This window comes from Pithys albifrons, chromosome 4 (genome assembly GCF_047495875.1).
Source record: "Pithys albifrons albifrons isolate INPA30051 chromosome 4, PitAlb_v1, whole genome shotgun sequence".
In the NCBI taxonomy this organism is placed as follows: domain Eukaryota; kingdom Metazoa; phylum Chordata; class Aves; order Passeriformes; family Thamnophilidae; genus Pithys; species Pithys albifrons.
In genome coordinates, this window is record NC_092461.1 from 90,566,031 (window position 1) to 90,590,689 (window position 24,659).

A 24,659-nucleotide genomic window follows, 5' to 3' on the forward strand; every position below is an offset into this window, starting at 1 on the left:
GAATCTAGTCCTAACATTTGTTCCCTGACTCTCCAATAAGTGTAGCACACCCACTACGACCTACTACATTAGCAAGTTCAATGGCAGTCTGAAGACTCTAAGACTAAAAGATCACCTTCAAACTTAATTCAGCACAATGTCTGCACATGTGTGCATGTATGCAATCTGATCTGAAGCCAAAAGAAAACATTAACATCTTGCAACAGGTTCATAAAATGCCCAGAAATGGAATAATTTATTCCCGTTTTGATACACAAGAAAACACTAGAAAAATTAGTGATTGAGTCCACAGGGTGAATTCAAGCTGTAACATCTCAATTCTTTCTTTTAATTAGTTGTGTTTGTCTCATAACAAACCAGTAGGACTTTCAGTTACAAGAAGCGAATCTGTATTTTCTTTTGGGTAGCCTGTTTTGAAACAGTGTTACAGAAATATCTACTGATGTTTGAGAATTGCTGTCAGGTTTTCTTTTTTCCTTATTATACTGCTCCTCGAACACTGATGAATATCAGAAAGATGAATTATCTTATCTCCAATTTTGTATAACAGGTAAAGGAAATTACTTAAAATGAACCCCAGGCTGGTATACATCAGCAGACCAGCAAGTATACATCAGTGTGAGCAGCTGTTGTGGTTTAGAAATGGTATTCTCCAATTTAGTGTTCCCACTGAAACCACTCCAAGCCATGCATCACTTGTTCATTTTCCCCTGTCCCTCTCTCTCCTGTTGCAGGCTGGAGAGGGGAACTGGAGGCAGAAAAGGTAAGGATCTCAGGCTGAGATAAGAACAATTTACTGGAAACAGCAATGAGATAAGAACAGTGATAGCACCAATATGAATAACAAAAGTGTACAAGAGGGGCGAGCAATTCATATGCCAATATACTAACCTGACCAACCTGGATGGGACTCCTTTCCCCTCCCCAGAAAATGAAGGGATGTGGTATAGAATAACTTCTGGGTCCTAGCCATGCCCCTTCCTGGCTACTGCAAAAATTAACTCTGTCCTGGCCAGAACTGGGAGAGTAGTGCAGTCCACAGGCAACTGAGGGGCTATGCACCCAAACCTGTGTTTCCTGTGTGTAAACAGAATCCAAAGCATTCAGAGCCCTACAGGTTTGCCATCTGCATTAGAAAAGGTATCAAAACCGATTTTTCGTATCCCAAAGAGTGCTTTGTGGTATGAGAATTTCCTCCCATGCATTGTTTTCCTTACATGATACATGTGCATTCAATGAGTAAGCTGGGAGGACAAGAACTTTCTGAAGCATTGCCAGGTATATCTATTCTGGGCTCCTTTTTCTCTGGATGTGGTAAGTGGCCCTGCTATGAAACACTAGGAAAGGAATAAAAGAAAAAAATTAAATGTTTCCATTTGACAAGACTACTAGAGATGTATTTATACCATGGCAACAAAGAGCACGGCTTAGTCAACATCTGGAAGTTAAAATAAAAATTGCCTTGAGGCAACAGCATAACTTTTACTACTCTTGGAACTAAATGCGTAATTTAATTTTCACTTACTGAATCCTTTTGATTATCTCCTGGTTTCTCTTCATCTTCCAGTAGTCAATACTTTAAAGTAGTGTTTCTCAACTTCTTGAGTCAGCTTACTTAACTTGTTGCCTTGTACAAAATTCCAAAAGTGTTACATTTCATGGCTACATTTGAAATAGAAACATTATTCTTAACTACTTTTGCTTCTATTTATTTGTTGACTCATTTGTATATTTTCCTATATTTCTTTGTTTCAGATCAACAGGATGTGTGCAAAGGCATTAAGAATAAAAGGGCAACTTTAGGAAAATCAATCTTGCATAATTTGAGAATCTGAGAATTCCCTTTTATTTAGAATTTTCTTTTTTTTAATTTATAAACTTCTAAGAGAAAAATTTATATTATTAAATTGATTCCTTTTTGGTTTACAATATATCTGCTTTTCTGCTAGCTAATTAAGTTCTCCCTTTCTTCTATTAGAGCCTGAGGCTTCTTCAATTGAAATTTTCATTTCAGCTCTTACTCCTCTTTCTTGCCCTCCATGAATCAAGATAATTACTATTAATGATAGTATGTCTGGGGGAGGGGGAAGTAAACCCATTTCTTGGTTACAGTTTTTTATGACTGATACTAAATGAAAAATCATTAAAATACTGTTCCTGTTACAGCAGAAAGACTTTTAAATTTTTCATTTATATGATCAAGCTAAGTTTTATATGGAAATACAGCCAGAAAAATAACCAAATAAAATGGCAGCTGATGTATTTTGAAAAATACACAACACAAAGACAAGCCAGTCATCACTGCACACTAATTTGGAAAAAAAATTCTAACAAGTTTACATTTGTTGCCATTGTTGTCCAAGATAGTTACACATGACAATTCTTTGAGGTCTTCTGAATTTCTAGATATATTACTTTGTATGCCAAGGAAAAGACATAACAGATCTTCCCTAAGAGGAGACTCCATGCTAACAATAGGATGCTATAAATATGGAAAATGGGTAGTAAACATTGAAAATTCAGTCACAGCCAAATGAAATTGACATGTGTTCCAGAGAGGTGGATTTCACTCACTTTTTAGAAATAAATGTTTTTAGATTCAAAAGTGGCAATGTTGGGTTTTAATCTGACCATGCAGTTATGTGATAAATATTTACTTGCTTTTATCAGAGTACCACAAATGTTCAGAAATCAAGACAGAGCTGTGAGAATAAATAACACATTATATAAACTCAGCAGAGATGAAAAAATCAGAGATCTTCAGAGCATGTAAAATGTTTTTCAAGCTTAAATCTCACAAACATTGAAATTTAAAATGTTTTCTCTGGGAAAGGTGATCTCCATGTCAATAAAGGCAAACATTTTTTGCTCAGAATCTTGCATAAAATTAAATGGTAACTATGCAACTTTTACTTGCTGCTGAAATCCATCTTTTTCTTCCCTTTATTACACAGCGATTTTGTACTTAAGTGATGCGTGTTTCACATACAGCCTGATTGCTCAGTTTCCATACCATGGAAAGCAAATGACAGGAGGGCTGCTCTGTGACTGACTCTTTCTTCAAGATATTGATCACACTGGGCATATATTCCAGATATTTCTGGGTTGTTTTTTTTTACTCTAAATGATTAGAAAGTAACAGGGAGTTCTGCATAAGTCTATAAAGCCAGAAGCACTCCCACACTCATCAGTGTTAATTGTGTAATATGCAAGAAGTCTTACATGGATCAATAGCCCTTGGATTCCGTTATGTAACATTTCACTACAGAAAGCTAATGCAATTCTAATGCTTCTGATCCTGGTGTTGCCTGCCTGGGCATCACCTTTCTTGTGTTGGTTGTGTCATCAAAAGAGAGAACTGAGGTTGTTCTCCTACCTTACTGAAGCAGGCATAACTCCTCTTGACTTAAATAACCATACCATGATGATGGATGCTAAAATACAGTGAAATTCATTTAAATCCTATTTAAAATATTAGAACCTCAGAGTCACTATGAACTCTTATACACCATTCATTGTGGATAAATGAGAAGTACATGAGAAAGAAAAATCAACCATCCCAAATCCAAAGGCTAATCAATGGGGTTTGAGTTGACTACTGTTTTTTGGAGTAAGGATTAGTGTGTATGATAAATCCACGAAAAGGTCTGCTCAGTGTTTGAGAGGGAACAGAGAGGCAAATCAAGTGTTAGTAATTCTCAGGCAGAGAAGATATAACAAATCAAAGGTTGAAATGACATTGTTTGGATCAATGGTTTGCCCTTATCTTGAGGGTGCTGCTTTGGTCCCCTTGATCAGTGCAGTGAAGTGAGAGAGTAGAAAGGAAAGCAACCTGAAATAATCTGCTTCCACAGATGCTCACACTTGTGTGACTGCTGAGGGAGTCCACTCAACTTGCCAACGCTGTGGAAAAACAAGCCAGCAAAACTAAATGAATGTCATTGAGTCACATTGGTGGGAAGGGGCAGAAGGCTCAACCTTTTCAAACAATGAATATGGCCTATGTAGAATTTAAATAATAAAATAGACATTCCTTTTTTTTTTATGAAGATATTCAAGAGTAATAAAAACATATGAAATTTTAAAATAACACTACTTACCTTCAGTACTCTTTCCTACAAGATAGCTGAGAAAAGGTATCACCAAATTTTCATATCTATTAGATCATTTTATACCACTAGAGCAGGGTAAAAGAGATTGTAAAGCAGATGTTAATCATATTGGCACACACATTAAGGTACTGTTGGGATAATGTCAAACGCCTTCAGTGCTAATGAAATAGTGGTTTCAGCTATGGCTAATGAGAGTATTAAATTTCTTTAGTCAACACCATATTAAAAGGATGAGGACTTTCAGACATCATTGAATAAACCAATTGCTAATTAAGGAGACAGGAAAAAAGTAGTTTGAACAATTGAATGTTGGCTGAGTTGCATGCTATACATTTCTTCTAATTTGTATTTTTTGTTACTCTTTTTGACAAAATATTATTCGTTCCTCCTGGGATACTGGACTAGATGCAAGTTCTGTGTAGCAGATTTGGGTGAACAAACATTAAGCAGAGAAATATTTTTAAATTTTGGAAAAGATCATTAACTCATTTTTCCACTTTAGGAAGCCTTTCATCGAATCCTGTCTTGGTCATGTTAGAAAACTCTTATCAAACTACATATTGAGTAGGAATTTAATGGTTTCAAATTATTTTATTTAATTGGGAACTACAATATGTAGTCTTCTGGGGTTACAGAAAGAAATACTTTTTGTTGTTGTTGGTTTTGTTGTTGACTTTTGGACCTAATACAGATGTCTCAGTATCACTACAGACCAAATTCTGAGTGACTGCTCTCCTACACACACACATCTATATATATTCATGTATTTATGTATAAGTGGTTTTTCTATGTCTATCTGGACATATATATGTACAAAGATGCCAGCACTACATTCCATGAATCATGCTATTAGGTTCTAGCCAAAGGTTAACAACTATCAAACTAGTAAACTGAATGTTCGTAGAGTGGGGAAAGGACCACAGATAAGACATTGCCCTCTCTTAGGGCTCTGACAGTTTTGTCATTAAGCTGAAATATGCAGACTTATGCAATGGATGTTGCAGTGACCCAGACAAGGCCTTTTTCCCAGATTAGCCTTATAAATTTTAGTTGTCTAAAAGTTAGGTACTGATCTAAGCCAGCTTTCTAAGTGTCCTTAGTATTCAGCAGAGAGAAAGACACTTCTTGAGGGTGATTCAACTGATTTATTTTACAGAAGTGTTTATTGCGTGCATGTGTTGGTTTAGCTTTATAACTGAGTTGCTAGGGTTTAAATATGCAAATTTGTAGTAAAAATGGCAGGGAGTCATACAAATTCTCATTGTTTTTCATGGCAAATTCACATTTTCATCAAGCAATTATGATCAAGTAGAAGAAGTAATTTTTGAACAAACTATGTAGATTTCATGCATGATGGCAAGAAATGAAGAAGTCTGGTTATTCAAAGATCTCTGCTTGGAAATGTACAAATACCGGCTGCAGCACTTCTCACATCTGTGGCAGGTATAATGCTGTATCGATCTTCTGGGACAGGTGATTATGTTGGCAGTCAGCCCTGCAGTTACATATTCCACTTTACCCTGGCTGTTGAATTTTTATTAATTAATTGCCAATTTGAGGTTATTTCACCCCATGCAAACTGAAGAGAAGCTGAGATATATGTTCATATTAGTGGGGATATGGAATAAGAAAAAGTATGTGCACGCACACAAAGGAATACTTGTCACGATCACAGACACCTGACTTTCATAACAGCCCATGCTTAGAGGGTTGGAACATCTCTCCTGTGAGGAAAGGCTGAGAGAATTGGGTTTATTCAGCCTGGAAGAGAGACCTAAATGCATCTTTCCAGTACGTGAAAGGAGGCTGCAAGAAAGGAGAGGGATTATTTACAAGGGCGTCTAGTGATGGGAAAAGGGGAATGGCTTGAAAATGAAAGAGAGTAGGTTTAGATTAGACATTAGGAAGAAATCCTTTACTGGTGATGGTGAGGCACTGGAGCAGGTTGCACAGAGAAATTGTGGATGCCTCATCCCTTCAGGTGTTTAAGGCCAGGCTAGATGGGGGCCTAAGTGACCTGATTTAGTGAAAGGTGTCTCTGCTCATGGAGGGGTGGGAGGGAGGAGGATTGGAAACTAGATGATTTTTAAGGTTACTTCCAACCCAGGCCATTCTGTGATTCTATGATTCTAAAAAAGGCAAACAATAGTTCTTCAAGAAAAATAAGATGCTCTAATCCATACTTTCAACTTCACATAAGGCTGATGTTAAATGGAAGTTATCATAATCTTAACCACAGGAACAGCAACACTGTTCAAATGGAAAAACTTGTATACTGATACTAAATGGTGTGAGTTATATTCAGAGAATGAAGGAAAATAAGTAAATGAAGCATAAAATAAATATGAAGGATTAAGGACAGTACAAAGAGTGTTTGAGTGATTAAAAAACATAAGTGACTAGTAGCATTGACACATCATTAGGTAGATATAGTGGATGATTCAGTGAAGTTTATGTTCTGAATTTAGGAAAAAAACCCCCAAACTATTTCTGTTGAAGAATACCAATTAATAAATATGTGTTAATTAAACTGTCACTCAGAACAGGGTGATCAATAGAGGCAGAGGTTTCTAAAGCAGCAGCTCCAGAGAGCTTCATCCAGCAGCTATCCAGGAAGTTCCCCGAGATGACAGAGGACCAGTATTGCACCACTAGTCAACAAATAGAGTAAGATAAGGGAAAAGGCAATTAGTCCATCACCATGTCATCAATCCTGAACAAAGTGATGAAATTACTGCTGAAGGAGTTAGGAAAGATGAGGCTCAGAGGACTGAGGATGTAAAGACATGTATGTATGTGTGTAAAGACAGATTTTCAGACTCAGACCTCCCTGAGAGGTTCCCCAGTGGTAACCTTTCAAGGAAAAGAATATTTTCCATATTATTTCTATGATCAATTTAGTATTGCAAAGTTGTCGTACCTGGCAGTAGAGTTTAGGATTCCACAAAGGTCATGTAACACAAAAAATATTAAATCAAAATACCTGAAAGTGGCCACTGTTCCTTAGGCAAAATCTCAAAGCTAAATAAGTCTGTGTTGTTACCTAGACAAAACTGGAAAGGTTTAAGAAATTAACCATATTTGCAGCTCAGCATCAAAATAGTACAAAACATTTGAGCAAAAATGTAGGAATAAATATGACATAAACTCCAGTTACTCCTGGGACCTTCATTCACTTTACAGATCATATCAACTCCTCTTCAATAGCAACTTCATGAACTGATTTTGCTGACAAAAGAAACATGCTATAAGAACAGCCTCTATGTGCATTCACAGTTTTATTCTTTTCTCTGCTACCAATAGAGTCACTTCTTGATGAGATTGCAAGTTTGGTTGATAATATTCTTGATGTAGCAGACTTGTTCCTGTAAGGCATTTGACTTTGTGTTGCATGACATCTTGATTAGTTCTGCAGGGCAGTACAGTATCAACACGACACTAATTAAGTTAGGACAGATTAAATTACAAGTCACAATAGTAATTATAAATAAGATAATCATTACTGAGTGCTTGTGTTTCTTGTGATACCCTGCAGGGATCTCTGGCCTCTAATGCTTAATGATTTTATCCATGTGCTGAAACACATGATGAAGTTTTCACTTATCAGTATCAGTGATGAAGTTTTCACTTAAACTGGAAAATTAAGTATTGAATGATAGGGTGTTTGATTATGAAGGGAATATGTATTTACAACAGCTGTTTCTGCAGGTGCTGTGAAATGCAGTCTGTCAACAACTGAAACGGTTGAGGCGAAACTGTGACTATCATACTTGAAGCTCTGAAGCTCTTTTTAAGCATCGTAAATATAGCTACAAAAAAATAATAAATTGTTTTATGCTTGGTTAATGCACACTGCAGGCTGATGAATGCTGGGGCCAGCATGAAGAGGGCAGAGTGAAATCATGGCAGAGGAAAGGGTTGCTGGGTAGGGCAGGACCATGGTGACCAAAAATCACAGCATCTCCTGTGGAACTGTCTTGTCCCAGAAAGGTTGTCAAACATATATCCACAATATGAACTATATAACCTCATAATTGGATTTTATTTACTTGTGGGAATAAATGTCCTACAACCCAGTCTATTAGCGGGTAGTAGTAATGTTTTTCAAGAGATGTCTTCAGAGCCAGGCTCTGTGCACAGCATTACTGCATTTGTTCCTTTGTTTGCAGCTGTGCAGCTCTGTTGGGTGGCCTTGGCAGTGGGCAGAGAGATGTCACCTTGAATCACAGGCACACAAGGTCACAACATGCTTACATGACAACCTTCATGGGGCTTGTTTTTAAGATTGTTTTTAGGATGCAGCCTGATATAATTAATCTAAAGAAGCTTGATTATGATTCCATTTTAAAGGTAAGCTCACTTGATTTTTTTTAAAATGTTCTGTTTTCACACCTTTTCAACTCTGTTGGTTTCACTGGAGCTATTTCCTTTAAAAAGAGACTGTGTGGGATGTGGTTCTGGTTAGTTCTGTCCCTCATTGACAATGTAATATAATCTGCTAGTAGATCTACATGGCTTGCTTTTTTATGGGAAAAAAAAAACCAAAACATTTTTAGATATTCCTAATTTTTCTTTTTAAGCTGCTCCTATACAGTCTTTTGTTGTCCCTCATTTGCATCATTTCACTGGGTTTCTTGGTAAAGATTGCTGGAAAGCCCACAAGAAAATCACTCTTCCTTTTGAAGAGTGATTCTTTTAAAGAATAATGTCACAAGGCAAACTGTTGCACAAAATGTTGTACTGGCATGTCTGAAAAAGAAAGAGCTTCAGAAGGAGGTGGGAAAGATGAGGCTGAGAGGACTGAAGAGAAGAAACTTCATAAGCTGACTTTAAAGCTAAAGGAAACACAATAAATAGGCAGTCTCAATGTGCTTTCACAGTTTTGAAGATTTTATCCATTACTTTCCTGATATTTTAGCTTATCAATAGTACTATGGGGTTTGTGTGTTAAAATATTTTATCTGTTATAAATTAACAGCATCCTTATTCTATCCTGCTTTAAAGTAAAAATATTGCCCACCTCAAAGCAGAAACATTACCATACTCTTCCAGATAAATCACTTGCAAGGCATTATCAGTATAGAATTCATTTCAGACTGGATATGTACAGAATAAATCCTTCTGTGTGACTTTCAATCTGAGAATACACAATTAATTTAGCTCACAAACACATTTAAAATTAAGGCCTCTCACTGTGATATTTTAATTATAGCAGTTACTGAAGCAAAACTTTAATGTATCAGGTTGTCAACATTTCTAAGGGATAAGTAAGATTCTGTTTTCTAAGTTGCAAATATTTCTCTGTGTTGTAAAAAGTGTTTGAAAATTTATCTAATGTTAGGTGATTTCACTGAGGTATGGAAATTTTGCTGACTGCAAAATGGCAAAATATTTACACTTTCTGAATGAGAAAGGACTGAAGATAAATGGCATCTAGTTTCTTCAAAGATAAATAACTTTTATTAATAAACATCAACTTCTCTCAGCAACCAATATAGGAGATGATAATTTCTCGTTTTTATTCTTGCCAGTTGTCCTTTAGACTTGCTTTAGTAACTCCACGGTGAGTGTGGAGATAAGGAAGAATTGTTAGAATCAATATTTAATGTGTTCAAGAAGGAAAAAGTTGCACAGCACAGCAACAACTTGCCTTAGAGCAATTTTCACTACATAGTGCCTGTTTTCTGTGCTGCCTTATACAGAGATTTTATTATTATTATTATTCACAGAGAAACCACAATATGGTTACTCCATTATCTAGGTTTCAAAAGAAGTGAATTTGTCCTGTCCTCATTACTCCCCCGTGTAGGGTTCCATCCCTCCCCAAAAGGTGCCTGATGAGCATGGAGCAGATCACACTTGCTATCCTGGCATGTGTATTTATTTTCCGGCTTACTTGAACTAAGGACAAAACTTCTTGCTCACAGTTTACTCTTGAGCTGTAGACAGTGCAAGATGGCAAGTGTTCAGCCATGCTTTACAATGTTTTTCTTGTCTGGTGTGAATAATCCTCTGATACCTATTGAGCTGCTTTGAAAGAAAGTAAAAAAAGTAGATATTCTTATTCTCATAATGTTTACAGAATCCTGTGACCCTAAATCTGTACCAGAAAAAGTCTGTGATTCTTTGATATTAAAAATGAAAGAAGAGAACTTAAAATGGGAACATGCTGGTTATACAAGCAATAAACACATCCCACTGGGATTACAGATCCCCAGCTCTGCTAGTTTGGTCTTTGGCAGTGACAAAAAGAGAACTAAAGCTTTAGAATTTATTTCAAATAACAACAATTTATGATGACTATTATGTCAAAAATAATTAAATATTATTTCCAATCTCAAGTATGTGTAGTTATTAATATAAAAAGAGTGAAAAATTGTAATAATTTTTATAAAAACATTAATCAACATTACTACAGAAAGTATTAATTGATTATTTTTTCTTGTCCCTGCAACAGTAGAATTTCTCAGTGGTAACCTGGTATTTGTCTATTAGGTACTTACTTGGCTACAAATGTAACTTCTTGCATCCATGTCTCCTTCTCTACAATTATGCCTCAGGAAATAAAGATTCAACTAATAGAAAGCTGGTTTAATTCAAGTTATAGCAATGCATTAACCCTGAAAGAGAAAATGCTGAATCTGATCTTGTATTGCTTTCTTTTCTCTCTCTGTGTGCTTGCACAGATATAGCTAGATGTCCTCAAAGCTATAAAAATGGCTACACAGAAGACAGGACTCTCCTGACTATATCTAGTGGCTTCAGACAGACAGGGCAAGTTTTCCTTGATGCTGTTTATCCTCTTTATTTTTTGTCTGGCACATAATTGAAAGAATGGCTGATTTCCAAATGTTCCACAGGTAACTATAAGAATGATACTATAATTTCTTGCAGATAAATATACAATTACCTACTCTTCCTATACATTAACCATACCAATGCTTATGGATGTTTCTATGTAAGAGACATCTGGTATGTTTGTTTTGTCCCCAATGTAATTTCTTAAATTCTGCAAATAAAAAATAACACATCAAAAATGACATAGAAGAAACAAACATAATTCTGTTTTTATGACTCATCTGTAGATATAAATCTCCTGTCCCACTACTTCCCATTTCTGGCAACAACAGACCATGCTGGAGAAATCAACATCTATAATACACAACATAGCTTTGTGATAACTGCACGGTTAAGATATGTTTTTATGAATCAAGTGGATGTCCAGACTTGGTACCTAGGCTGCCTGTACTGAGTGGTAATGGGATATCTGATCATTTAAACTGCAGCCAAAGGCAACTGGAGTTTCTCTTCAGCAATTAGCTACAAAAGCAACCTTCAATGTCATCAAACCAGTAACTGGCCTGGACTTGGGAAAGGTGGTTTCCGCAAAAAGGGAAAATGGCAAATTTGAAACTTGCTTCTGGACTTTTCAGCTAACAAATTATTCATTTTGCATGCAGGAGAATAACACACTGTGCCATTACAGCTCTCCTAGTGCTTTCACGCTTCCCATTTTGAATAGCGTACTCTTAGGAGCTTGACACATGAAGGAAAAACCCATAGAAGGAATCCAAATAAAAAGGTTGGGAAGCAAATTAAAAAGTCCCAGCCACTAAACACCTTAAAACAAAATTACAGAGAACTACAGCGTGTGGCCAAGAGAAAGGCAAGGACTGTTACCCTGGCCCAGGGGTAGCTGGCAGGGAGCAGAAATAAAGGGCTGCACTCAGGCTGCCTCATTATCAAGAGCTGGGGCAATACAAGAGAATAATACCAGCTGCTAATTTTGTTCACTTCTCTTCGCTGTGGTAGGAAAAATGATGTGTATGGGGCCATGTCAGTCCTTACCATCAGCCAAATGCTCTCCCACTAATGAGGAGAAATAACTGGAGAGGTCAGCCAGGAGTCCTGTTGCAACTCTCATGGCTCACACTACTTGTCTCAAAGAGCCTCCTGCCCTTAAACTGTGGCAACCTTCCTTGCTTACCTTCCGTCCTTTACCCAGTAACACTGTTACCATCATGTAACTGTTCATCCAGAATAAACCACCTGCCATGTCCACAAGTGGTCTGTCAGGGACAGACTTTTTCCAATTCTTTTTGATCCCTCTTAAGAGAGCAAACAGAGGAGTCTCTTTCCCAGCTATTTTTCATCTCCTTTAAGACATCTTCCTGAGGGGTTCAATGGGTCTGAGCACAGACATGCATAGAGCTTTCAGCTGTTTTTCTCTGGTTCACAAAAAGTAGGTGGTCACTCTCTTCAGAAGGCTATCTGTTTCTCACATGGAGTGGATGGGAATGAACAACACCCATGTCAGGAACAGTCTAGGGGAGAATTTACTGACTTTACAGCAGCAGTAACGTCATTTGCCCTCCAAAGTTCTGACAAATAATGTTCTGCCATGTGGCATGGATGGCCTGTACGATGGATTAGTTCTTTATTTTCAGCTTGGTTGTATGCTTACTCCATACATTATCGTGACATTACTGAGCACAGATTCTTCTAACAACTGCCTTTGATTTACAGTTTCTGTAGTTTTCTGCCACATTTTTCAAGATAATTTATGCTGTAAAACCAGAACCATGTAGAGACATAAATTTCAATCCACAGTCTGTTAAAAGCTACTAATTTATTTTAGGGTAAACCTAATGTGATTTCATTGATGAAATCCGGGAAAGAAGGAATTTGAAGGGTGGAAGAGATGAAAAGACAGTTTTGCATGACAAGAAGAAAAGGAATAAATTGGATGCAGCAAACTGCTGTGAGGAAGGGCATATCTGCAAAAGTGAAATGTTTTAAATTAACATCATGCTTTGAGTCTCATTTTACATAATTTAAATCTTAGATGCAGTTGCAAAGCCTCAGGTACTAAGAAAACTTTGGTACCTTTTGCTGAACAAACCATAACTGGAGGTAACAGGCTTGTTCATTAACATCCAATCTAATGATATGGTACCACCAAAAGGGGGGAAGGAGATACTGGTGTTACCAGCCGCATTGTGGTCTTGTATTCCCTCATTTGCTCTTATTTCAATTAAAGAACTTGATGTAGCTGTGCAATGACTGGAAGTAAATTTTATACACACAAAAAAAAAGGATTTCTGTCCAGTCAGATGAATTAACTGATCAAACTTAGAAGACTATGCCATCATTTGGGAATATAGAGTCATGGCCAGGGAAAGCGTGAGATCATTGGTAGCAGCATGGGTTTAGACTGTCTGAAAAACATGTCTCTCATGTTCATACCCAGAATGTGGTACACAGAGGACATAGAAAGAAACTTAAATTTCACAGCAAGGGGAATTTTCATCTGAAAATAAATATTGCATTTATTTCCAAAGCACATGAGTGATTTGGTGTTTAGCAATGCCTTCACTGAGTCACTGACCATTACTGCATCATTCTTGTGAACTGCAGTCTGAGAGGGCTGGTTTCATTACTGAGCCTTGGAGAATAAGTCTCCTAATCCAAAATCTCACTGGGTACACCAGAAGAAGAGAAATATGTTGGAAATTAAAACTAGGGGTTTTTGCTGGAGCAGGAAACCAGTATTTCCATGAGCTTATAGGAATAGATAGCAGTGCAAGGCATAAGCCTTTGGCATATTTGTTTGTTTGTTTGTTTGTTTGTTTGTTTGTTTGTTCAAAACTTTATGCAAATAGCTAACCTTTATTTGTCTCCATGTCTGTGTTCCACATGAATAAATCTGGGTCCCTGGGACAACAAACAAATATGGGCAAATTTATCATCTTCAGTGTGTATTTTAAAAAATAGTGGTGGGAATAATAAATTCAGTAACTAAAAATACAGAATCTTATTTTCCTTTCTATATTCACCGTTGAAATGCAATAGCAAAAACGACTTTAACAATGTGACAGATTAACAGTTCCTATTCCCAGATGCATGTCTCCAAATTTTTCAAAAATTAATTACAACCTGGAACAGGATAGACTGAACATGAGGAAAACCCCAGCCAATGGCTTCATTTTTATTAAAACAAACTCATTGTGACAATTAACTCACTGTGTCTTATGCATCTCATCAATTAACTTTATGACTAATTTTTAATTTCATTCTTGTCAGTCCTTACTATTAGTTTTGTTGTGTTTTGGGCTTGGATATGCTCAGATTCAGTTTCTCTGTTCATTTCTGACTTGTTTAGACAGAGATTGAAATCTTTAGAAAATAATTTTCCTCCCTGTTCCTTTTGTGGGTTTGTCATTACTTTTTAACTTACCTTTTAGAGCTCTTTAACATTTTATGTATATTTTATTTGTACAAAATATATTTTCCTAGGGCTAATAGCATCTTGTGTTAACTTTTATTGATTTTTGTCCTTGCTTTTGGAATAACTATATATAAACTTGGTATTTAAGACCTATGAGGAGAAACTCTCCATGATAGCCCAGGAAAGGAGGAGCATTGTGCTGATATCCAGAGGTGGGAAAAGTGGTGCTGCACTCTGTGCTTTTTCAACTAGGGTGGTGTTTCTGTTGAAAGGTAGTGAGTGTGCTATATGGAGAAGTGTATGAGGAGTTAAGATGGTGTGAGGAAAGTCCAGGTAGACAGAGGTGAACGTTTGAAGCAAATAGTTGACCTAACCTAAGACAAGAGCTTACAATCTTGAGCAAATCAGGAGCATAGGACAAAACAAGGGCAAGAGAGTTTGTTTAAAATGTTTCACGTAGGCAGCAAGAAATTTTCATGGTTCTCTGTATTGCAGTTTCCTTCTAAATAGTGGAAATCAGCAGCACAAAAGAAGAGGTATCTACTTGTGAGATAGCATAGTGGTTATTGCTTAAAATAGTTTGTAGGAGTAGATGGTGGTAGCTCATTCTTCTCTGATAGATGAAAGTCTTTAGGAACTTGATCCCTTTGTTTGATTCTTGACTGTAGACATCTAAATGAGTATTTTCAAACTCTGTAAGAAGTGCATAGAAAGTACTAAAATTTCAGAGACACTGAGAAAGAGAAGGGATTTTCAGAAGACCTGGTTCCCACCACTACTGGTTATTTTTTAAGCGTTGAATTTTGAAAAGAAACAAGTCTTTAGACATTCCTTGTTTGACTTCAAAAAAAAGACCTCTCTTCTGTTAGTTTGTCTTAGGTTTACTCATCCCCAATTCCCTTTTGTGCACACTATTACTGAGTTTGAATTTGAGTAAAATAACCTCAGGAGGAATAAAGTCTCTAGAGGCCCAGGCTTTATAATAGATTGTGGAAATTATTTTAATCTCTGTCTGAGCAGTAGCTGTGTTTGGCTTGCTGTCATTCATGAAACTAGAAAAAAAGCTTGGCTTTTGTCTCCATCGTTGTCAGCTTGTTTCTGCCAGAGGACTCAAAAGTTTGAAATTATAAACAGAGTTCAGGGAAGTGAGCTGAAAATGTCTCGAGAGTGTGCAACTAGTTATAAATACCATACTTACCACCTGTGGCATTTATATGAGATGTGAGTTTTTTGACTCAGAGATCTACCAGCAGCAGCTTTGTAAAATCAACTCATCTGTGTTTTGATCCAACTGTGGATTATCTGTCATTTTAGGAGAGATACTGGAATTGAATTTTTTTGACTCGCCATCATAATTTACTGGCTAAGAAAGATCCAAATTCAATGTTTGTTCTGACATTGCATAACCTTGTTGACAAAATCTATAAATGGAGGTTCAGGAAAGTCAAACAACCACCAGTTATATCCCCTGTGTTTTTTACCAGACTCAGTAAGAGGAGCCTCAGAGAATGAGCAACAGCAACCACCACCATGAGAACCACTTCAAGTTTCTCTGGATTGTCACAGGATGTTGAAGACAACAGTGAACCATGAAGGCATTTTGAGACTTCAGTTCAATGTCAGCTGTATCCAGCCAGCAGAAGTGCTCTTACCGCAGTTAATCGTTGTGAGGTGCCTGACAACCGACTGCATGTGAAATTATTATGGAGAGAAGCCTTTCTTTGCTAAAGAGTGGAGAGCATCCAAAGGCAAGGTTAGCCTGCCAAAGGTATTTCCCTGTGATGCTGCTGCAGCTGCCAGTGCAAAGACATGGAGGTGACAGCAGCAGATGCAGCAGCACCACCATTGCACTGCTAGCCCTGTACAGCTTCCTTCTTGGGGAATACTCAACACTAAAAGAACAACTGGTAATCTATGGAGCCCAGATGGATCAATGGACACCTGCTGTGGCTGCTGTGGAGCCAGCTGCTATAACTGTGACAAGTGCTGCTGTGTATGTGTGTTAGAGGTATAATTCTTTTCTTTCCCCTTGCATTGGCACATTTGCAGATAGCAAAGTGCAAGGCTATGTTTGAAAATCACATTCCCACAGTGACTGCTGCTACACTGATGATGTGGTCCCAGAGCAATCAACTGGATTAGTGATCTGCATATTTTTATTTCCCAAGAAATGCTCAGCACACTGCAAGCTGAGTAGTGAAATGATGGTCCTTTTCCCTCAACAGTTTATATTGACTTTGGACTGCTTAAGGGCTGTAAATTCCTGCTGAGGGTAACATCTATTCAGGAGTTTTCAAGGCTCTCAGGCATTGCCATAAGTCACACATGCCTGTCTCTCTTGACTAGCCAACTGGACTTTCCTCTGCTCTTACAGTGTTTCCTCCTACCCTGATTACTGCTACTGTCAAATTCAATCAGTTGTCCTAAGTAAGGGGGATTCTTTGTCCCTATATTCATCTGCAACTTGGCTAAAATATTTGTTCTCAAGCATGTATTAATAAAGGGAATTATCCATATCATGGAGGATATAAAGATTATGATGCAGTGCTTTGCTAATGCCTGAAGTCTTAATATAATTAGAGTAATACCCAGAACAAGAATCCCAATTTTTGGTATAGTGGGCACACTAAGTAGGGTCACTTCTATTACATGTTTTGGTGGTTCTTTATTACCTTTCAATAGCTACAACTAATTCATTGGATCCTACTGCTTGTTTTAGCAATAAAAATTATGAAAATGAGAAGTTTATTTGTCCTTCATGTTCCTGGACATTTTTACTCCCAGATGACAGCAACTAACCACTAACAATGTAGTTATATGGATATTTCACAGAAGCACCTGCTACAGACTCAAATGCCAAATTTTGTTACCATACCAGCTGATTAAGCAATTGCAGGCTGTTTATCAGATAGCTGGAGGATGACAGAGCTAAACTGTCAGCCACTCAACCATCAGCAATGATCCTGAATATAGCCTATCATGCTGCTCAATGGCTATAAAATCTGGAAATTTCCCCCTGTTATCAATTTTACATACACAATATAATCACCTTCATTGTCCATAAAAAAAAATCCAAAGTTAATTTCCTGGAACCAGGAAATAAAAATTTGGGTGAGGTCCTGATTTACCTTAGATCTTTGGTGTTTGGCTCTATAAATCTAAATTGAGTCAGACTGGTCTCTGAGTTTCCTATCCAGGGTCTTATCCAGTCCCACAGGTCAGCATTCAGACCTTTTAGGAGTTCCTCCTGTGGTAGCAAATATATAATTATGTGTTAACAAGAGAAAGCTACAACTAAAATATTTTTCTTTCACTCCCCTCATGGTTTCCAGGCTCAAAGGAAGCAATGGAAAACACCCAAAATTCTGAATCACTTTGGATACAGTTTTCTGTCCATGTGTTACTATTTACACTTTCTCCTCTGTGGCTTGCTGCATCTGCAATGCTGCATCACACCCTGACGTGCTGCATCATGCCTGAAGTGACTGTCTGTGCAATGTGATTGATCTAACAACAGTTGTTTTACCAGGAAAACAACCATGACATATTAAGGGATCTCATTAGGGTTGTTTTTATATACTGAGCGTGTCTGCTTGCGTTTGTTGTAGTTGTGATTGCTTCCTCCCCTCTCAAAATGATGCTTATTTTTCATTCTTTTCTGTCAGACAGGTATTCCAGCTCCCTTCCCTATGCAGCTCCAACACTTAAACCAATGCCCATATGGCCACCCGGCACTCTTAGGTGGCAGCATTCTCGTCTCACCTTTCCAATTATGAAATATCTCCATTCCACCTTTGCTTAACAATATTATCTCTACAATCATTTAGTCAACTAGCCCTACTTACCAAAGGCATTTAAACAGCAGTAATACAGGCATGGTATGCTTGTCATTTGAAATATTAGATACTAATGCTCTTTAATACAAATACATTTATTTTTCTTCTGCACAGAACTCTAAAGTTACACAACAGGTTAAAATTACCTGGTTTGTATTTCAAAAAGAACCAATGTCTACATGGAATGGCAAATTATGGCTGATGGTTCATTACTAAATTGACTATCTGATATATATTTGTTTTTCCAAAATCTTCTGACTGTAATGCTATCCTGATGCTTTCGGGTGTCATAGACATTCACTTAAATAACTGGAACCCCACTAACCCAAAAAGAATAGCCTGATGGCTAAAAAATACATTGAAAATGCCTAGAACCTTTTCAATATCTTTGAATCTTGAGGTACATCTTTTTCACTTGTACCTCAGAAAAATTTGGCTAAAACATGTTGAGAATCATTACTTTGTAGCAGGTAAGTAAGGCATGCAAAATGCGTAGGAATTATAGATCCCTGCATTTTGCAGTGCTTCCTCATGTTTAAAGAACACAACAGGAGGAAGGGGAGGGAGGAGACTTCTAGAAGAGAGAAAAGATTTTAACAGAAGCAAACATGCTTCATATGTTTTTAATAATTCATTTTGTTCTCTGAAAATCCATTGTCCAGCCAATAACCACTGAACTAAAGCAAGCTGCCCCTTTTCCCAAACAGCATTTCTGCTTTAGGCCTAAAAAATAAGATAGCAATTACTTGCAGATTTGTTATAAAGCAAGAAGAGAAGGCGTGACTGGGTACACTTTAGCAGTGCTTAGGGCTTTTTCTCTAACTGAGGGATGATAATGGCATGTGAAGTGCAGCAAGAGCATTCCAAAAGGCCTGTGTCACACAGGTGATGCTGAAATTACCCTGCACTGACTACTGCTGAGGCCACACCTCAAATCCTGTGTTCAGTTTTGGGCCCCTCACTACAAGCAAGTCACTGAGGTGCCGGAGTGTGTCCAGAGGAGGGCAACAAAGCTGATGAAGGGTGTGGAGCACAAGTCTTGTGATGAGAGGCTGAGAGAGCTGGTACTTAAGGACATGGTTTAGTGATGAACATGTCAGTGCTGGGTTAATGGTTGGATCAGATGATCTTAGAGATCTTTTCCAACCTAAATGATTCTATAATTATATTTTTTCTGCAAGGTGTATGCAGAGCTTCTAGCACTCCTGAAAGCCTCTGAGTTCATCTTGACAATAGAGTTGAGGGAGGTGAACGTAACCTCAGGAAAGCTTCAATGAGTGACTGTACTCCAATCGACAAAAAGTGTGTCTCATTGCAGTGGTTATTACGAGTCATCCAGTGATGACACACAGGAAATGATTTACAGCCTTCACTCTGTTATCTCACAGGGTAGGCTTTGAAGCAGAACTAGAAGCATATTTGTTGTTTGATGTGAAAACACTATCTGTTTTCCAATGGAGAAAACAGACTGTCACGCAGGAACCATGCTGCAGCTCTGCCTTCAGCACTGACTCACTAACCACTACCATCGGCCCTCACGCTGCTCCTGCTTCACTACTGCTTCTTGTCAGTATGACATGCACTCCATTAGCACCATGGCTACAGATTAATTTACTGAGAAAAATTGCTTTAAAATACTGCCTCCACTCTGATGCGTGCACCAGAGCCTTCTACACCTTCACTTGTAGCTGGGTTATTGTGACAATATGTCTCAGAGAATAAGATCCTTTACAGTTCCATATGCTATACCCCACAAATGGGTCTTGTTCTAAGAGGTTGCACAGTGGTGCTTTCACAACACCTGTGATCTCAGCCTGGTCAGGTCAAGTTAGCCCTGGAGAGGGAGTTCCCAAAGAATGTGCTGGGACATTTCTGAAGTACAAGCCTGTACTGGGATGGCAGGGCAAGGTTTAGGTAGCATGAGAGTTACAGGAATGGCTTCTACAAGAAACTGCTAGAAGCTTCTCCAAGTCCAACAGAGCCAATGCCAGTCAACACCAAGGCAGAGCCACTGCTGTCTAAGACTGAGTGGTGGCACCTTTGGGATAACACATTTAAGAAGGGGAAAATGGTTGCTTCCAAACCACTGCAACCAGAGAGAGAAATGAGAACATGTGAGAGAAACAGCTCTACAGACACCAAGGTCAGTGATGAAGGAGGCGCAGGAGATGCTCCAGGTGCTGGAGCAGAGATTCCTGTGGAGCCCATGGTGAAGACCATGGTGAGGCAGGCTGTCCCTCTGATGCCAGCAGAGCACCCCAGGTGGAGGAAGTGGATGCCTGAAGGAGGCTGTGACCTCATGGTATGATCTGGTTATTAAAATTATTACAGGTGTCTCTGTCTAAATAAAGGTGCAAATGAGACCATATACCAAAGCCAATGGTATGAATTTCATTTAACAGTAAATGTGAGGCACAGACTGAGAGAGAGAGAAATCAGGAAAAGGGTGGAGGGAAGAAAGAGACTGACAGAGAGAGATTAAATAGAAAATGTATCACCACTCTGTGGAACCCATGGGCATTCCATGGGTTTTCTTCTTCTGGTCTTGGTTGTGAGGGTCCCCCCATGGATTAATATAAGTGCAGGAGATGCCAGGCATGTCCTTTGCAGGGAAAGCTTTGCAGTCTTTTGCAATAGCCTCTGGATTTGTTGCCTTACTTGGATCACGTGCAGTCCTCTGGTGGTAGAAGGCATCAGGAATGGGTCTGAGGGGTGCTTTGGGCGTTTTTGATGATTTATGACCCCTTCTCAGCTGCCTCTCACAAGAATGTCTCATGTGCGTATGGTCCTGCTGGACAGTGGGAGGGGCGAGGTTTACTCCTGTTTGGTGTGAAAAGATTTCACCATCACACACTCAAAGCCCTTCTCCTCTGCCACCTGTTGATCCCAGTTAGGGCTGACTCCTAACACAGATGCATTCTTCTTCCTTGAGCCTTCTCCTCAGACCTGAAATAATTGCACTGTAAGCTTACCTCAAGTTTTGTCACAGTCCACATTCCAGTAAGAAGCATATTAGGGAGAGGGGGCGCTTCGGTGGTTCCAGACAGGTTTCTTTGCAGTTTGACAGAATGACTTTCTATGATTTTGACAATGTTTAAAACATTAACAACATTTCAGTCTATCACACTCTGTGTGTGAAGTAAGATAACACAGAGGTACCCCCAAAATGTCAGGCAGTGGGAGGATTGCAGGAAAATTTATTTCCAAAGCTGAGAACAATAGACTTACAAGAATAGTACTCCTAATGGCTGCAAGCACAGGGCCTGAGAAAGACACTGTTCTTCTCAGGGCTTTTATAATTTCTGGCCCCCTCTCTGAGGAGGCCCTTCATCATGTCTGTAGATTTACCTTTTTCTCATGTCAAGGACCGTTTCCCTGGAATGCAGGAGGAGAAAACACCTAAAACTGTCTCTGGGGAAAGATGCCTCTCCTAGACAAGAAAGCTTTCTTAAGCAAAACAAACTCTGATCTCCTCACCATAATTCTCCCAGAAGGTCATCTACTCTTACACCATGGGAAGCCCATGCTGTAGCAGTGTCCTGGCAGGACCTGTGGCTCCATGGAGAGAGAAGCCCACACTGTAGCAGGTTTTCTGGCAGGACTTGTGACCCCACAAGGCACCCAGGCTGGAGCAGCCTGCTCCTGAAGGGCTTTGTCCTGTGGAAAGGGACATATACTGGAGGAGCTGGTGAAGAACTGCAGCCCATGGAGAGCTTGGTGGAGCACTGTCTCCAATGGGAGGTACCCCAAGCTGGAGCAAAGGAAGACTGTGAGAAGTCCCATCCCTGAGGAAGAAAGGGGGGCAGAGACGAGGTGTGATGAATTGACCACAGCCCCCATTCCCTGTTCCCCTATGCCACTGACAGGAAGGAGGGATAGAACTCAGGAGTGGTTGCCAATGGAAAGAAGGGAGGTGTAGGATGAAGGGGTTTTAAGATTTGGTTTTGTTTGTCATTATGTTACTCTGATTTGATTGGTAATATATAAAACTAATTTGTCCAAATCGAGGCTGTTTTGCCTGTGACAGTAACTGGTGAGTGATCTCTCCCTGTCCTTATCTCGACCCATGAGCCTTTGATTGTATTTTTCCCCATTTGTCTGCCTGAGGAGGGGAGTGGTAGAGTGTCTTTGATGAGAACCTGGAGTCCAGCCAGGATCAACCCCTCCTAGCGTTGATTGCCAGGAAAGATGGGGAAGGATGCTCCTTCTAGCTACAAGTTACGTCAGCTGTTTAATCAGCTACTCCTTATTTAGGTTCATCTTTTGAAGCAGTCACATGAAACTGGGCAAAATCATTTCTGAAATTACTGTACAGTAAAAATAGCAAGATATATTTTAACATTCCTTCTTCCAACATTGCAATTATCATTTTGTTACAACATTATGATAACGTTATCCTAACAGTTTGTTACTATGCTTAGAGTCTATCTGGATATGTGGAGAATGGAGCAAATGAGCCATTCCTTCATCAGAATGAAAAAATCAAAATTGCAGTTTTTAATCCACAATACATCTAATCACTTGTTCATGGGTTTTACCTAACGAATCACAGACTATATCTTTTTATTTTGACAAAAATTACACTTAAACCTTTATTGTAATGTCATCAAGACTACTATTGTCATCAAATAGTAACTTTGAAGGTGCCTTAAATACGTATAAGGATCTTTGGTGTTGAAATAGATTCATTACCTGGTTTGCATCAGTCTCAAACCTAACAAGAATACCTAGTAATGTGATGTTGCTGTTATGCATTATCATGAGTCATATAACCTTTCTTTGCATGTATATTATTTATATATGTAATACATTGATAAGGACTTTCCCAACTCTTACATCCAAGACTCCAAACAATTCTTAAATCCGTTGTTACAAACCATAAAGCTAATCCTCTCAAATCCTATTTCCAGATGCATTGTGACAAAAGGCTTTGAAAACAACAAATATCACAGTACTGACATCTGCATTGTTTTAACTTTCATGTTCTCTGCACTTTACTAGTTGATATTAGACAACTTCAGGAAGTAGAAAAGCCACAGCTTCTTTCCCAATCATATGTTAATAAAATTTCTGGCTGCCATTTAAATCCATTCCCATGCTTATCTTCATGCCCCAGTGTAATCAGTCTCTATGCAGGCTGAAGCAGGGTTAGTCAACATGCTGCTGGCTGCTGTTATGGCATGGTTAGATATTCAGGCTGGAGGACATATTGTAGCAGCAGGCAGTAAGCATCTGCTTGCATCTGTAGAGTCTTTTTATGAAATAGATTCTAAGCAAAAAGCATATTAACATCTATTTTAAACAGTGGTCTTTTCTATTAAAATAAACGTTAGGAGGAATCTCCCCTTCTCTTCCTCCCTCTCCCTCCCCTTCCCTCCCTCTCCCTCCCCTTCTTTCACTCTTTCTCCTTCTTTCTCTCCCTACACATGCATATGGTGAACTGCAAAATGCAGATGGAGGAGGGACATAAGTTTTAAACAAATATTGTCAGAGGCTAAAGACAGCACACTTTGTGCTGCAAGAGAAACAGAGAAGACTGTAGTCCTTCTTCATGATGGGAAGACCCACCTATCTTGGTGCAGTATGTTTTTTAAACTGTAGTTCAGTGGGAAGATTCAGTGTCTTCTTTATAGTTTTTCAAATGGAAGACTGAAACTGAAATTAAAATTCCTCAGTGAAAAAAAATTAAAATGGAACAGATATGGCAGCTGAAAGTAGCTGCTGTGAAGTGTACTTGGAAGAAAAGGTGATTTCTCATCTGACTTTCACAATCTGAATCCACAAAATTGAGCAATCAGAGGATTGAGTTTCAGAGCATTTGCTAATGGACCATGATGTGTCCATCACAAAACACAACCCTGTACACACATGAGCAGAAACATTTTTTTTTTTACTGAAATGGAAGATCAGATTCACAGAGTTATGGCACTGAAAAATGTGCAGCTACACAATCTAATGCTATTAACCAGAGAATCCCTAGTCTGCACAGAGGGTCAGACAGTAATGAAAGGGAGAAGTCAAGGTCAGATTAAACCAAATGAACAGTACCAGAAGACCAGAAAGGATGGTTTGTTTGATGAGTTCTCCAAAGTATGGCAGCACTCTGGAAAGACTCCTAGAAAAGTAATGATCTACTGAGCAGGAATGAGAAATCCAGCAAGAGTTTATGTGAACAGGGGGAGTGCATTATTGCTCCTTTGCTGCACTGAAAGTTTCCTGAGGAGCTCCCACAAAATTTTGACTCATAAAACCAGATAATTGCAAATGAGAAAATATTACTAGTGAGATCTGGGATTAACATCCGAAAATGAGAAAAAAATCTGTAACTATTTTATATGCAGAGGGGAAATATATTTTGAACTCTTTCTCATGGAGTGTGTGCTTACAAAACTACCTAACATGATCAAATGTTCACGTTTGCCCTGTGCAATATCATACAGTCCTAGGAATCACAAAAAAAAATGATAACTTTACTACTACTAA